Source organism: Nomia melanderi, chromosome 5, assembly GCF_051020985.1.
Source record: "Nomia melanderi isolate GNS246 chromosome 5, iyNomMela1, whole genome shotgun sequence".
Lineage (NCBI taxonomy): Eukaryota > Metazoa > Arthropoda > Insecta > Hymenoptera > Halictidae > Nomia > Nomia melanderi.
In genome coordinates, this window is record NC_135003.1 from 15,369,562 (window position 1) to 15,384,470 (window position 14,909).

General features: G+C 50.2%; 1 protein-coding gene across 14 annotated transcripts in view; it reads left to right on the forward strand.

Moving 5' to 3' along the window:
* LOC116432960 (homeotic protein antennapedia-like) overlaps positions 1–14,909 on the forward strand; it is a 161,260-nt gene that overhangs the window by 111,956 nt on the left and 34,395 nt on the right. The window contains exon 1 of one of the 14 annotated variants that reach the window (XM_076367602.1): positions 2,520–3,419. The exons of 10 other annotated variants lie outside the window; for them this stretch is intronic. The gene's annotated coding sequence lies outside the window, so the exon portion shown is untranslated. Of the gene's footprint in view, positions 1–2,519; positions 3,420–4,512; positions 4,734–8,967; positions 9,038–14,909 lie in introns of those variants that run through there. 3 more of the 14 variants (XM_076367601.1, XM_076367599.1, XM_076367611.1) reach the window with 3 other exon arrangements.

Sequence of the window (14,909 nt, forward strand, 5' to 3'; positions counted from 1 at the left end):
CTACGGTTGCCAGCCACTCGCTCGTTCGCCTCCCTAAAGGTCAGCCTCCGGTTGTTCCGCCAATGGCGGATCGTTCGATCGTCTCTCTTGGGACAAGTTCCTTGGATCCACGCTCGTTACACGCGCGCGCACACACACGCGGGCGAGCGCACACCAGTTTCTAGAAACGATGGGGCATATCCGTAAGCTTGCTCGCGGAGTCAACCCTCCGACCCTCGACTGACATTCTCTGCCCGTGACGACGGGGTGGGCCTTGGTCACGGTCCGATGGTGGGGGCGAACAGGAAGCCAGGGAAAGCGGAACAGGAAATGGTGCTCCGCGTCGAACAATAAGCGCGTATACGATGCTTTTCGAGAAACGAAGGGGTAGTGACTTCGGATCCATTAGCTGGTTGCTGTGCTTCTATTTTGATTCCTTTATTTAGAAACTGACGGTGGATATTTCTTACGCTTTTTATCAATTTCTTTTCCATAGTATGTACAGATACTTGCTCAGTTTGTTTTAGCACATTCTGCAGAAGCTACGGTAAGGGTTGAACAGGTATTGATCCGTGATTCCACAAAGTAAAGTGGGAAACGAGTACTGAAAACTGTACTAAAGCAAGCCTGTAATCGAATTACGGAATAAACCGGGGTTTAGTGACTAAACGATCAAACATCTCCGAGCGCCGGTGAATAATCTTTCCCATTACGGCGAGAGGCAGCCGTCCTTGGCAAAACGCACGTTTCGCCGAGCTGTTTTCCACCGCGCGACCCGTCCGGCATCAAAATTTCCATTAAGCCGGCGGCGCTCGTCTCTTTCGGCTGGATAAAAATGAAAAACCGGATTCCGGGACGTCCACTTGGCGTGTAACAAGGATGGCCCGCGTGCCAGCGAGATTTCCGTCCGCGTCGCCGCGTGATTTACCGCATTTCGGACAATTACCGGGGACGCGTCCATCGTGGACCGCCGCCGCGGCCCACCCCCGTCAGCGCGGCTGACATTTTATCATGATTACGGGGGGTGGGTAGGGGCCGGCCGCGCGCGGCCGAAAGTCAAAACCGAAGCAAAAGGGCGCCGGAGACGCCGCTGACGGGATTTTTCGGCCGCCCAGAGGTATAAGCGAGAATTATGGTCCATCTACCCGCCGCTGCGAACGGAAAGGGAGCAACGCGCTTTTCCGGCGGCCGCGCCTACTGTACTCCTTCCGTCCCCGCGTGTCGCGTGTCCGCCCTCCCTTCCATCGCTTTTCCCTTTCGTTCGGTCGGTCTCCGGCTTTTCCCTCGTTCGTTTCATTACTCTTTATCACATTAACAGCGGCGGCCGCTGATAAAGGTGGCGACGTTCCGAACATGTCGCAAGATGGCGCGCGCTCGTTCGGCGGTGGCACTATTGGGAATTATGTTTGAAATCGGGGATGTTCTGCTTGCATGAAAAAATGGGTTCCTGGCAGGAGATGTAATTCTGCAGTGGATTTTTGCAGGTACCCTCATGTTCTAACGCGTTACACGATATTCAGTTCGAAATTTCGTAGATACTAACGCGTAATAAAATTCTGAAGTTAACGCTACAAATTTCTAAGTCCCCGACTCAATCCCACGATTCCCTCAGCCGTCGAATAAACCCCTCGCACACCCTTCTAAACAAGACACCAGCAATTTCCCCGAAAATCTCGGCCACAAAACCCAGCCGAATAATATACCCATCAGCGATCCCTCCTCTCCGAGAAACCAGCCAAGAAGCAGAGGCGAAAGAGACACCGGGCGAACGAGAAGAAAGAGAAAGAACTCCGTTCCCTCGCACTGAGCGTTTCCCGTTTCATTCGGTTTTCTTCGATGCCGGGCGTTCCGGAGAGAACACGCGGAGGGTTGCAAGGGGAGGCGAGGAAGAGAAAGCCGGCGCGCGAAAGGGAGAGGGTAGTGGGTAGGGTGGCCGACGGAAAGCTCGCCGGTGGATGGAGGGAGGCGCTCGTCACGGTAGGAGGGGTTGGTTCCGAGGGGGGATTTCGAGGTGGGGTGCGCTGACAGCTCGACGCTCTCGTCCGCTCCACGCTCGACAGGAGGATACGCTTCCCTGCACACATTCACCGCTCGCTCTCGCACACGCGCTCGTATCGGGCAACACGCTTAATCACGTACACAGCCGCCGCCGCTTCAACACGAGCCATACACCAGGCGTCCTTTTTTTCCCCGCGGTTTCGTCTTCCTCTGCTACACGCGTGCACACGCTCACGCGCACGCACACGTACACGCTGCCAGTCACCGGGTCGTCTCTCTCTCCCTCTAGTCTAGCCTCTCCGGCGGTGTGCGCGCGTTACCCGTCACATCGCGTAGTTTCGTTCGTTTCTGGCCTGTACTTCTGCCGAGTCAGAAGCCCGCCGACACGAACGCGCGCGGACTCTGCTAATCCCGCTCGCATGGACACGCGGCCCTCTCCTCCTCTGTTCCCGCCGCCACCGCCGCCGCCTCCTCCTACTACGTCGCCTACGGCGCGTCTCATTCGATGACAGCCGCCGAGGGAATCAGTCCGACGACGCTGCGATCATGATCGCGCCCGCAATCGCGAGCCGCCGACTCGTACCCCGGTGAATCGCCGCCGCCGCCGCCGCCGCCGCCGCCGCAGCCGCCGCCGCGCCGCGGACACGTGACGCTGGAACGTGACGTTCGCGCAGATCACCACGTGTCGCTGCCAGTGAACGTGACGCGCGGCCCGTGCACGGGCTGAACGATCCGGCTAACCAGTGAACCGTTTGATGGTTGATCGCGCTGATGACCGGGAGTGGTTGGACTCTGTGCTGGGAATATTCTGTGCTCAGTGCTATGGAGATCGGAGCACTCTGAATCGGTTTGGTTCTGTTTGCTGGCTGACCTGGGAATGTTCAGGGAACTTTGGACACAGTGCGGAGACGCTTCGAGCGGTTTATGACACTCGAATTGGAATACGTTTGGTTTAGTTTGAGTTTGTTTGATAAAGTCGTGGTGGGCGTTTGATATTGTTGATAGGAGACCTCGGTAACGTTGGAACTTGTGAAGACTGTTGTGTCAGTTCGTGGAAGCAAGATTGAGGTACTCTGATTAAGTTTGATTTTATGCGTTGGAGGCTTGAATGTGCGACGAAATCGCGGGAACTTTGGACAGTGAGGAATTTGATCTATTCGTTGATGAGTATCACGTTCGATTTTGTATATGGGATTCTTTACGTTGAAGAATCGGAGAGGCGAGTTTGATGAGGTTTGCGTTGGAATCGATGAAGCCGAGGTCGAGCGAGGAGAGGTAACTTTCCCACGTTTATGATCGACGCTTCGATTGTGTCGAATATTCAAGGCATTCCGCAGCAATGAGTGTCGACCGTCACCCACGGACTAACTTGTCGATCGTTGATCGCCGCTCGGAATATTTTGTCGGCGACGTTGATCCACGTGGATAACACGGGAACACAGGTACGGAGAATTTTCTGTTGGTTGTACTCGTTACACGTAAGTGAGCCAGATGCATATTTATGGAAGGTGTTGCAAAGTGCAACCTGCGGTGCAAATCGAGTGTTATATTCAGCTGGAAAGCGTTAGGAAGCATTCAGAATTTTCTATCGGAGCAGCGGACCATGTAAACGCTTTCTATATTCGCCTTTTCTCGTAGCAGAAATCTTTGAATAAATCGCCGATCTCGGAATAATCTCGTTCGGAATATTCTTTCGCGCGCACAGAAAAAATCGGAGCAAAGGTACAAACTACAAAATTTAAAATCATCATTGTAACACGATACTGACTGAAAATCTTCAAAACCCTCTCACCTAGTTTCCGATTCATCAGGCAAGCCCCAAAAGATCCGCCAGCCGTCACGCGCGAAATAACCAGTTCTTCCAAAAGCACGGAGAAAATCATCTGAAATTCGCCACAATCCCCAAAAAAGTGAAATCGCGATCGAGCCGGACTACCAACGATCTCCTAAACTTTCTAAAACCAGTCCCGATTTCTCGCAGTTCAAAGTTTCTCGAGCATCCAGGCTGCTTTTATAGATCAACGATTTCGACTTGCCATCTTATTAACTCCGGTCCCCGCGAACCTAGCCTTTAATAAGTAATAAATACCACCGTAACCATATTCAATTCAATTCAAAATTAAATATCATTTTTCTACTATCTATTACCAATCGAACAAGTATAGACACAGGAGAACCATTGAATTCCTTGTCTCCTAATAAATAGTCCGCAACGGAACAGTTCTATCTCGCAGAGTTACGAAAAAAATCATAGGCTTCGAAGAGTCGCTCAGCTGGCGACTCCGTTACGACGTCACGTGTCGATAGACGTGTATCGTTAGGTGTATATGCGTAATTGGCGGAGTGTTTGCACAGTCTGCGGCGACGCCGGTTTTTCGCGGCTGACAATGCGCCGCGATAAGAACGCTCGAACCTCTTGCGCGCAATTTCCTTTACCTCTGTCCCTCTCCGCCATCTTCCTTGTTCCACCGTCCCTCTCTTTGAGGCGATCCGAGCGCTGCCAGCCACTCGGCCTCACTGTTAATCAGTCGATGGCCAGCGCGAGGAAAATCGCGTTTCACGCGCGATCGCGCGCGAGTGATCGTTCCTCCGTGGCCGCGAGGCGGGAGCCTCTCCGAGATCCTTGCCGCGCAGGGAACGTCTGCTCAAGGACGCGTCATGGCGGAGTCAGGTATATACGCACGTTTGATGACACGATCGATATAGTGAGCTTTCGAGCGCAGGAGTGTCGGGAAATTCTTATAGCCGCAGCGCAGGTAAATCAGAGTGTCATGGTTCCTAATTGTCCTTTGAGTAAGACATTTTTAGTGTCCTAACTATAGTTACCTCGCTAATTTCTTCATTACGATCAGATATCAAAGATCAGTTCATTAGGAATAACACTGAATTGAATTCACTCTATACAATTAGCCTATCAAAAGATCAAATTGATCTAAGGATTGAATCCTGAGATCGGTCACCGATGACCGGAGCTTCCAAATTACTCGACAATAGTTATAATTTGTCAGATAACTAATGTCGAATGGAAATATTTCATAGCGTAAGTTACTAGATAGTGTAACGTAAGCATTGCGATATCAAATAATAAGTAACAGTACCTTTGTTACAAAAGAATAAGCTTTACATAAAACTCTGAAGTTTTCTGTGGCAATCAACGTGTTACCACTTAGCCAACCGAAAGGAGAGATCTCCCACTTTTCACTTAGCAACGTATTGCCTTTCATTCTGTTTACTTTTTGTTGCTGTTGTTTAGTAAGTCTTGAAGTCGGATTATTCGCAACTCATCAAATATGGTTCTTGTTTTTATAAAACAAAGTTTTTAACCGAATCAATTGTACGAGTTCAATTGAAGAGAATGGGAGAGGTTGTAGTTACAGTTCTTTTTAGCCGGTTGCCTAAGTGTTAAGGCCCGAAATCGTGGAAACCTCAGACTCCTAACATTCCCAGTACTTCTTTCTAATCATCCATCATGCCGAATCTTCACGCGTAAATAATAGAAACCTCCAAGACCTAGTTCTCGCTAAACGAAGAATCGGAAGACCCGCGACAGTCGGGGTCAAGAAATCTCAGGTGTCTGCCTCGTTACGCTTTCCCGGACGGCGAGTGGCTGCCAGGGAGCGTCGCGACACAGAAACAATTATCCGGCGAGCGTCCCCGGTAGCGAGACAAGCCGTCGTCGTGTGGGATCTCCCGTGGTTCCCGGCGGAACGGTTATCTCGCAGGAGCCCGGTGGAACGCGAAGACAAATGTCCGGGTGCGCGACCAGGCACCCCCGCCATTATCTCGGGATTAAAATCTGAAATGCAGGTCAAACGGTCCCGTCGCCGTTCGGCGGCCCGCCACGTGGCCCACGGATACGCGCGCGCGCGTACCGGCTCGTTAGCGGCGACGGTAGCGAAAGGACACGCACCCCCGTCGGCCCGTTTTACCTGGGAACAGATAACAGACGCGAGTCTTGCGTAATCCGCCAGAAACCGGCATCCTTGCCCCGGCCGCTTCGAATCAGGGCCGGCGCACGCGACCGACAACAACTACACGGAGTCGCGAGTTCGCGACGCAAACGGAAGAACACCGGTGGAAAAAAACCCGTGGAAAAAACTGACTTGTTTACCGTGAGATCGCGATTCCCTGGGATTTCCTGCGAGATCGGCTCGGTTCCGACAAAGTTCGCGAGGAAAATTTCGGATGTCGCTTCGGGGTTGTTGTCGGGGATTTCGAAGCTGGGAAATTTGGTTGTGGACGAAGGTGTTCGAGAGGAATGTGTGTTTTACAGTTGAGAGTTGTTACGATTGGTTGAGTTTTCTTGAACGCTCGAGCGGCAAGCAGCGCGATCGCGTTTTTCCGGTGTAAAAGCGGCAGCTTATCGGCTCGTGGAATCGAATGGAGTGGATTTATTCGTCTTGCTTGTAATTATTCTTCTTATTGCCTGAGTAGGAATGGAAAAGTAGAACGATCGTAGATTTACAATTCTCTTGTGTGAAAATAGAAGATCGGTACGAGCTGAAACGAAAGAAGCGCGATCGCAGCGCTTGTTCTTCGATCGGGTTTTTGGAAATACCCGTGGCACTCGGACGGTTGTCTTTTGAATGAACGAATAGTATTTAGTACTGCATTGATGAATATTTATAGAATTTGTGATAGAATTTTAAGGTTTATATCAAATCCTAGAGTAATTAGAGTTTGTTCCTTTCAAGTCGCTATGGAAGGTTTTTCTTCTATTGCTCATCCTCGTTTAATTGGAACTCTTTATCTCTGAATTCCTTTTTCGTATTAGTGACGGGCAGTCATTAGATTGTACTGATCATGTTGTAGTCAAACAACGCTTGCATTTGTATGCGTCGCGGGGGACTGAAGAAAGTTCGGAACGAAATCGGGGACCGTTCTTGTTCCGGCGCGAAGGGGCGGCGGAGGGCGGCGGAGCCGTTTCGATATGGTATCACGACCCCATAAATATTTAATGAAGCCAACCCGAACCCTTCGATCTGACGAGGGTCACGGATTTAATCCTCGAGGGGATAATCGCGGGAATCGGCGTGTTAAGGAACGCGTTTACAGCCGATTAACCGCGGCTACGTTCTCGCGTGCGCGCGATAATCGCGCGAAATTAATAGCGATCGTTTCGAAGAAAAATCTTGCAGTTGCTGGTTGATTCGGGGACACCAGGCGTTGCGGTTCGACCGCTTAATGTTTGTCAAAATGATCTGTAACGTGCGTGCAAGTCAATTGCAGCAATGTACCTCGAAAATCAGAATTTTCCAGGAATCGAGACAATGATTCTACGAGAACGTCAGATCGAAATGTTCAATTCGTTCGATTATGTATTTAATAGAAATAGGAGGATTATATTATCATGCCAAATAGTTTAATTCGACTACTTTCAACAAGAAGTATTCATAATTCACGATTCAAGCGTTACGAAATAGACATTTCGAGCAAACAGTTTCGCTCTAGACATCGTTTAATTCGTCCCAGAAATTATTCCGAATTGCATAGTATCATTTTTCAATGTGTATCCGCCAGCATCGCCGAAAATAATCCCGGTTCGCGTCTTCCCCCGGGATACTCGCGAAAGAACGAGATCAATCTCGCTCCGGCCGTCCTTTGATCTCCGCGCCGGAGACAAACGTCCGCTGTTCGACGCGTTTTCGACACGAAAATGACGCGAGCGTTGCGCTCTTACAAATCGTCGCTCGTGCAGGAAGTATCAATCACATCCTCCGTCACTGTTCCCTCTCCCGCGGCCGACGTAGGAATGAAAAATACCGTATTCCAAACGTTGCTTTTAGATTCAGCGGAAATACACTCGAAAGCCGTGCGATTAATCCTGAACTGCTTTCCAATAAATTAACACGGGAACGAACGAGATCTCGGGTCGATCTTCGCGTACGGATCCGAACGGAACGCCGCGGACGTTCTCGATGAATTCAACGTAGAAATTCCATCGCGATGTCGCGTTCGGTGAAAGTAAAAAAAATGGTGAAAAAATGTCGATGACACGGCAACAGGTTGGCAGCGAATTGCGTGAGCGTGCGCATACGCGAGAGCGAGAGCGAGCTTCGCGACGAATCGCGAAAAAGTTGATTTTAAACGGCGCGCGCGCGCGTGGATGTGTCGTTTAATTATAGATTTGTTAAGAGGAAAAGAATGCGGGCCGGCAACATTGTCGCATGCGAGGAACGCGTTTCGAGCCGCTCGCGCGCAAATATTCCATTCCGTTGGCCGCTGTTTCTAGTGTGCAAACAACGGTCGCCGGACAATCGACCGGGCCGAGCGTTCGCTTCGCGCGCGCGGCCACGTAATACTGTCATTACAAGTCGCCGTGTCGCCTTCGTTAGGTACCGCTCTTCGTTAGACGCTCCCCGATGCCATTACCGCGATAACTTTTATCGCGGAGACGCGATGACCATGCCCGTCGTTCATCTTTTCCCGCAAATCGATAAACGTTAATTGTAGGTGTGTCAAGTAACTATCTTGAGCTTTTTGACGCGTTAATTATGCGATTCCGGGAACAATTTACGGCTGTGCTAGATCAGGTATAACCGTTGTTCTCTGATACTGAAATTAGACCCTTGTTCTGTTTAGAATAACGAGCTCGAACGAAATTCTTCACTGGTAATAATTTCGCGATGAATATTCAAATTCTGTTTAATAGTATCGAAGGATATAATCGTTATTTATTTTAAAAGAGAGAAGTTTTCGAAAGGTTTTCTGTAGGTAGAGGGATTCTATTTTCAGGAACGCAGAGGAAATGTGCGGTTTCTGTCTCTGAATCACTGATTCGAGCGCGATTTCCAATGGCGCTCGCGCGGGAGATTAACGAGACGATTCGAAGGGAGGAATTAATCACCGCGGCGGAGGCTGTACGGTCGCCCACGAGCAGACGTTGCGACGCTGACCTTTCGCGAGTTCCTACTTTGCAGACAGCCTCCGCTGGAGTTTGAACTTTGTCTCACCGTCAGGTGGCAACTACGGCGAAACCCGAATTCGGGGGTGATCCGAGACCATTCCGGGGTGAAGACGCTTCGCTGCGCTTCTGATTTAGTGGATTCGTAGCCACGAGGTCGGTGTTGGGGTGTCTAGTAGCTTAGAGAAGCTTACACCGGGGGATGAGGGATGGCCGGAGAGCGCAAATGTCTCGGACCTTTGTATAAATTAACGATTACTCATCCGAATAGTCATCGAGTGTTCTTTCCCTCGAAACTTCGGGCGCCTCGTTGAATTCAGTCATTACTGCGTTGAGTGAAATGAAAGAATTTTGATTTCTGATTGAATTAAGGTGTAATATATAATGGTTGAGCAAGTAGACGTTCTGCTATCTTTTAAAGTCTTCACTCGTGTTATTGTAACTATTTCGTTTTTTGGGGTTGATTAATTTTTTCCAGTGAAATAAGTAGAATGTGTAGTTATTTAATAGATAATATTAACAATCTAACGTCTGAATTGAATACTTCTACTCCGTTCGTGGGTTCTATACAGCAGCCAGCTTCTGCAAACAGTTTCCTCCGTTCCTCTCTCGACGCTTCGAAAGTTATACTTCAATAGATTTAGATTCCGTGGATCATCGCTTGAAACACGTTATTAGCCACTCGATCGTGGTTTAATGGCACAGCAATCAACCGGGGAGTATTCCTGGAACGATGTCGATTGTGAGAGATGCTCCAACTCCGGGCCACGAGCGCGCTGTTCCCTAAATTTCTGCTAATTTCGGGGTAGCCAGGATCAGACCGAATTGAACCCTTCAATCAGCAACGGTCTCCTGTAAAGAAGACCCTGCTGCTCCTTTCAAGAAACTTAAAAACAATCCGGCACCTGGCCTGGCCCATAAATCGATGACTTAAAAAACAAATCGAACACATTCGAGTCTTTCATCACAGCTCTTAATTCCTGACTCTACGAAATGTTTCTCAACTCTTACATAAAACCTTCCACGTGATGCCTAACTTCGTTACATTCGTCTCTATTAAATTTACTAAAAATCAACTGCCCGAACGCTCGTTTAAAACGCACTTCTCTGATCAATTATTAAATTGATTTCGATAAACTCAAACTGGAGCACAAGCAAATCGAAATCTCAAGAAATACCTTTTCGACTTTAAAAACAAAGAGCACAGTCAATTCTATCGACAACGAACGATCATTCCCATGAACTCGTCGCGTCCCGTGTCACCGAATCAAGCGCAAGAAACACTCCCATTCGCTCGGAGAACTTCCGCAAAACGTTTCTTCCCGTCGAACGTTTCTTCCCGCTGGCATCGGTGTCGTCCCACGATCGGCGACCTCGAAAGCCACCGCGCGAATGCCGGTCGGAGAGAAAAGGAGCGCGCGGGGACCGAAAGGAACCGACGGAGAACGGAAGAAAGTAAAAAAGGAAACGGCAAAAACGCCGGGGAAGGGGGGGAAGAAATAATGCGAGCCGTGGCCGTGAACAACTCGAATGATTTTCCACAATGGCATACCGCGGCCGGCCGATACCCGTTCGAAAGGCAATAAATATTTCAGCTAACCGGCGCGTGTGTAAGGCGTGCTCCGCAAAAGCGTTCCATTCATACCGCGGCGTGACTCCGCCGCGATGTGCACCGACTCTTTCCGCGTTCCCTCCGTGGCCCCCGCTCGCGTGGCCGCATTGACACACATACACGCACCCGGCGGGCCCCCCTCAAAGGTTTACGAGCTGCTAGCATGATTTATCGGCACCGCCGCGAGGATCATTAGAAACATCGCTCGGACCGCGAGACCCGTCGATACGATCGACGTTGTAAGTACTCCATTGATCCGCGTCCGACACGGTTCCCGTACGGGGATCCGTGGATCCATTCACCGTGGAAGGGATGGATCTCTCCGCGACCAACAAACCGCACGAGCGAATCGCGAGACTCGTCACTCGTTCGGAAGAGGGGTGAAAACGTGATCGATTTGTAAGAACGATAGAAATGAAGCTTTGGAGTCCAAACGCACTATGAAGCTCCCAAAGTTGCAGCTGCTTTTTGGAAAGATTGTAGACTTCATTGAATATTCATAAATATTCAACAGCTAGAACTCTAGACCCTAAACAAACGAGAAATAGAACCCTACGAGCAATCCCGACAACCCCCGAACAATCTAACACGGAACGTCTCGCTAAATGGAAACTGAAAATAACACGTTCCCCAATCGTCGCCATTCCAGTCGAGCGATCGCCGTCGCATTCGCGTTTTCCAGACGCCATCGAGCGCGGCAGGCCTGGGGTGGTGGCAGGAGGACGCCAGGCCGGTTATCTCTCACGGTCTTCCGATTTAATTAAGCACGGTTTCTGCCTGAGCCAGGAACTTTCGATATTAGGCCCGGCCCCGGTATCTATCGGGTCGAGCAAGCAAACTCGGAACTCCCGGCTCCGCACCCCCATCCCCTTGTGTGCGCTCTCCGGTATGTACACACACGCACGCGAAGGGCTGCCGCCTCGGGTGTGTGGGTGATCTCGTTTCCAAAGTCCGAGAGAGGCAGCCAGGGTGAAGCCAGCCGGCCTTTGTTCACGGCGTCGGATCTGCCGGGCTTTCATCCCCCTACCATCCTCCATCCCGGTAACCCTCCGTCGGACGCTGAGCGTCGCGACGCCTCCGCCACCCGCCATTCTACTCCCGTTCCTCCTATCCCTTGTCCCTTTCTCCCTCGTCTCGCCCTTCCGTCCTTCTCCCTCTTCGTTCCGTCGCCCGCCGCTCGCCCCGCGGACCCCCGGGGGACCGGCATGCGGCTCCGCCGCGGCCTTTGTGCTCTTGTCAACTTGTCAAACTACCCCTACCGTGAGCCCCGGCGAGGCAGCATCCAATACCAACCCCCGAACCAACCGACGGCCAGCCGAATCCTCGCTTCTCACCCTGCTACTCCACCCAATTTCCTCCTTTCCTCCCTTCGCCGCAGCCTCTGCCTCTTCCGTTCGGCTGCTGCCTCCGCGCTGAATTTCTTGTCCGTCACGCGACTCCCGGCGACAGTCGGCCCTCCGCCAGAAACGTATTTCCTGCGGGAGAGACTACCATTCGGTCCTCGGCCCGCTCTTGCTTCGATTATCGCGCTCCCCCTTGGGACTCGCTTCGATTCCGCTTGAACTTGGGCGTCTTCGTCTTCGAGGTTTTGCTGCGGAGAGCGGGTTTCCTCTTTGTTCCGTTGCTTCGTTGAGAGTTTCGTTCGTGAGCGAGTTTTGGGATTTTTGGGTAGGTGATTTTTGATACTGGGAGTGGGATTGATGAAGTACTTGGGATTGTGAGGATTTCGATAATATTGCAACGTAAATTAGTAATGTAGCTTGATCTTGGATGTAACATTAGAGAACTGTGTCGAAGAAAATCGAACAACACTTTTGTCATTCTTTCGTTCATTTCGAAGAACTTTCATCGAGAAACCACACTCTTCCCCTTCAGCCGACTCTCTCACCAATTCCATTCGAAAGGAAAATCGCGAGAAGGATCGCAAAAATTGCATAGAAGGAGGAATTTCTCGCCAGCTGTATTCCATTTCTCTCGCAGCTGCCTCGTATCGGTATTCGATCTATTCAAAATATTCCCGGCAATATCACCGACGCGGCGCGCACCGTAAAATATTCGACGGAGGCAGGCAACGGTGTTTCCTCTCGATAAACGATGGCCGGCGTTTAAGCGCGGGAGTCGCGCGGCTGCGGCTCGTTCCGCCGGCCGATCCAAGATAATCAACTTCCCATTTTGCTAATTATATCCGCTAATTGTATAATATCTGTAGCGCGCGAGCGCGCCGCCTCGGGTCACGCGGCAGCGCAGCGCCGATCGCGAGGCACGCAACGTCTCGGACACGTGTACGGGCTAAACGCTCACCCTCGTGCCGGACATTTTCGCGATTATCGGCCCGCGATATCGGCGGCCGGCGTCGCCCACGAGCGCCGTCTCCGCTGCAGCCGCGGCGACCGGGAAATTTGCATTCGCCCGCCCGCTGTATCCTCTTTTTCTCTCGGTTTCCACCTTTCCGCGCGTTATCAACCGCGTTTCCAGTGCTTTCCGCGCGGGAAGAGGAACGGCGAAGCTTCGGCGAGCGAAGGGTAACGAACCGGCCGGGTTCGGTGACCCTGCGTGGCCTTGGAATTGAATTTTATTGATTTTTATGGATGGCTGTTGCGTTGCGGGGTCGCGCGGAAATTGTTTTGACGGGGGCGGCGCGGGTGTTAACAGGTGGAACTGACGGTAACTCCTCTTTCTCTAAGGAGTTGGAATTCAAATGTACTAGGAATAGTTTTGTAACCTTTTTTTAATTTGTCCGAAGGAGAATCGTTAATTTGTGTGGAATTTGTTATTTTTACGTTACGTATGTAGTCGCTGGTTTCACCGGAGAGTTCGTAGATAATACTTCTGAAACATCGAAAATTGATGCTTATTATCTTAAGAGGCTCGTATCGCCACATCTGCGTTCGTGCGGGTAATTCATTCCTTTTATTCCTGTAACAAAGAATTATTCATTTAGAATTTTCTCCCTATCAATTCGCAATATCTGATCTCGCTCTGTAATCGACACTGTCGGTGTTGCTAGTGTGTACCATTCGTCGCGTGATAACAGTACGGTGTGTGATAGTTGAAAATAGATAGGGATGAAGTAATATGTACCCTCGAAGTCGGGTTTCATCGAATGGGAGCATTAAAAATATGTCGCACGAACGCACGTTATCTAAGTGTTCCTATCGCTCACTTATATCTAGTCTATCAACGTTTCCACCAATCCACATTTTAATACAACATTATATAAAGAAACTACTAAAAACAATTCATAATCATTCGAGTTTATCTTCCCCAAAACCATCCCTCATCTTCAGTAAAATCGATGTAATATCCACAGTGTCTACTAATCACACGAATCCAATTATAAACGATAAAATATCTTCCCCTTAATAGAACGTCGATTCCGGCGCGATTTGTTTGACAACGTATACATGGAAAAATTATCCAAACACTACCCACGCCTCCGATTCCCATATTTTCAGCGTGAATTCCGCGCCGCCCCTCGCACAGGGCAAACTCTAAAAATCGAAACTTCGTACGTCAGCGTCCCCAATTCCCTTCCACCCCCGTTTTCAGCGGCGTCGCCGTATCCACCCTCCGCGGCCGCAATTCCCATCGGCAAGCGGAGCCCCTCCAACTATCAACGGAGCGGAATTTTTTTGTTCGCGGGGGTGTCTCTCGCGTTAATTCGGAAAAACGCGTCGCCGCGGCGACCCCCTCGTGCCCGGCGAGGCCCGCAGACGCGACATAAATTAACTCCGGGGGTAATTATTTCAAAGTCACGGCGACCCCCGGGAAAGGGAGGTGGCGAGGGGCGGGACTGCCGGAATTTTTGACTCACCTTGTACAAGCTGTCTGTGCGGAGAGCGAAGGAGACATACGGTGAGCGAAACTCTCGAGAGCCGGGGTGAGCCCGTAACAACGTTCCGGCCGAGCGAGCCCGGAGCTTGATTTATAGGGTGGCGTCAAAACTTTCCACTCTCCGGCTTGTCTCGACGGTCTTATAGGCAACCACCCCCTGCGCGCGCTCGCGACGAAATAAAGGCTCACCTTTCGTAATTTTAGGTAGCCGACCTTGTTACGCGTCCACCCTCGTTATCGTGCGCTCTGTCGTTCGTTGCTCCCGAATCGATTGTGTTCGGTTAATTGTACCTTTGTTAATATTTTTATATGTTCTCATTGATGCGATTGATTCTGGGATTCGTGTGGAATTTAATATTCGCATTCATCGATTCACGCAATAATTCTAGTAAAGATTTTTATGTTTTGGTAGTTAACCCTTTGCACTCGAGGGGTCTCACCACTTGATTTGATTTGCATTATAAAGTCTTACATATAATATTAAACTTTGCGTGATGCATCAATACATGGGATACTGAAAATAATTTTCCTTTTTAATTCATGTGTTTTCGCATTAATTCATTTCGAACATCGTCTGCATTT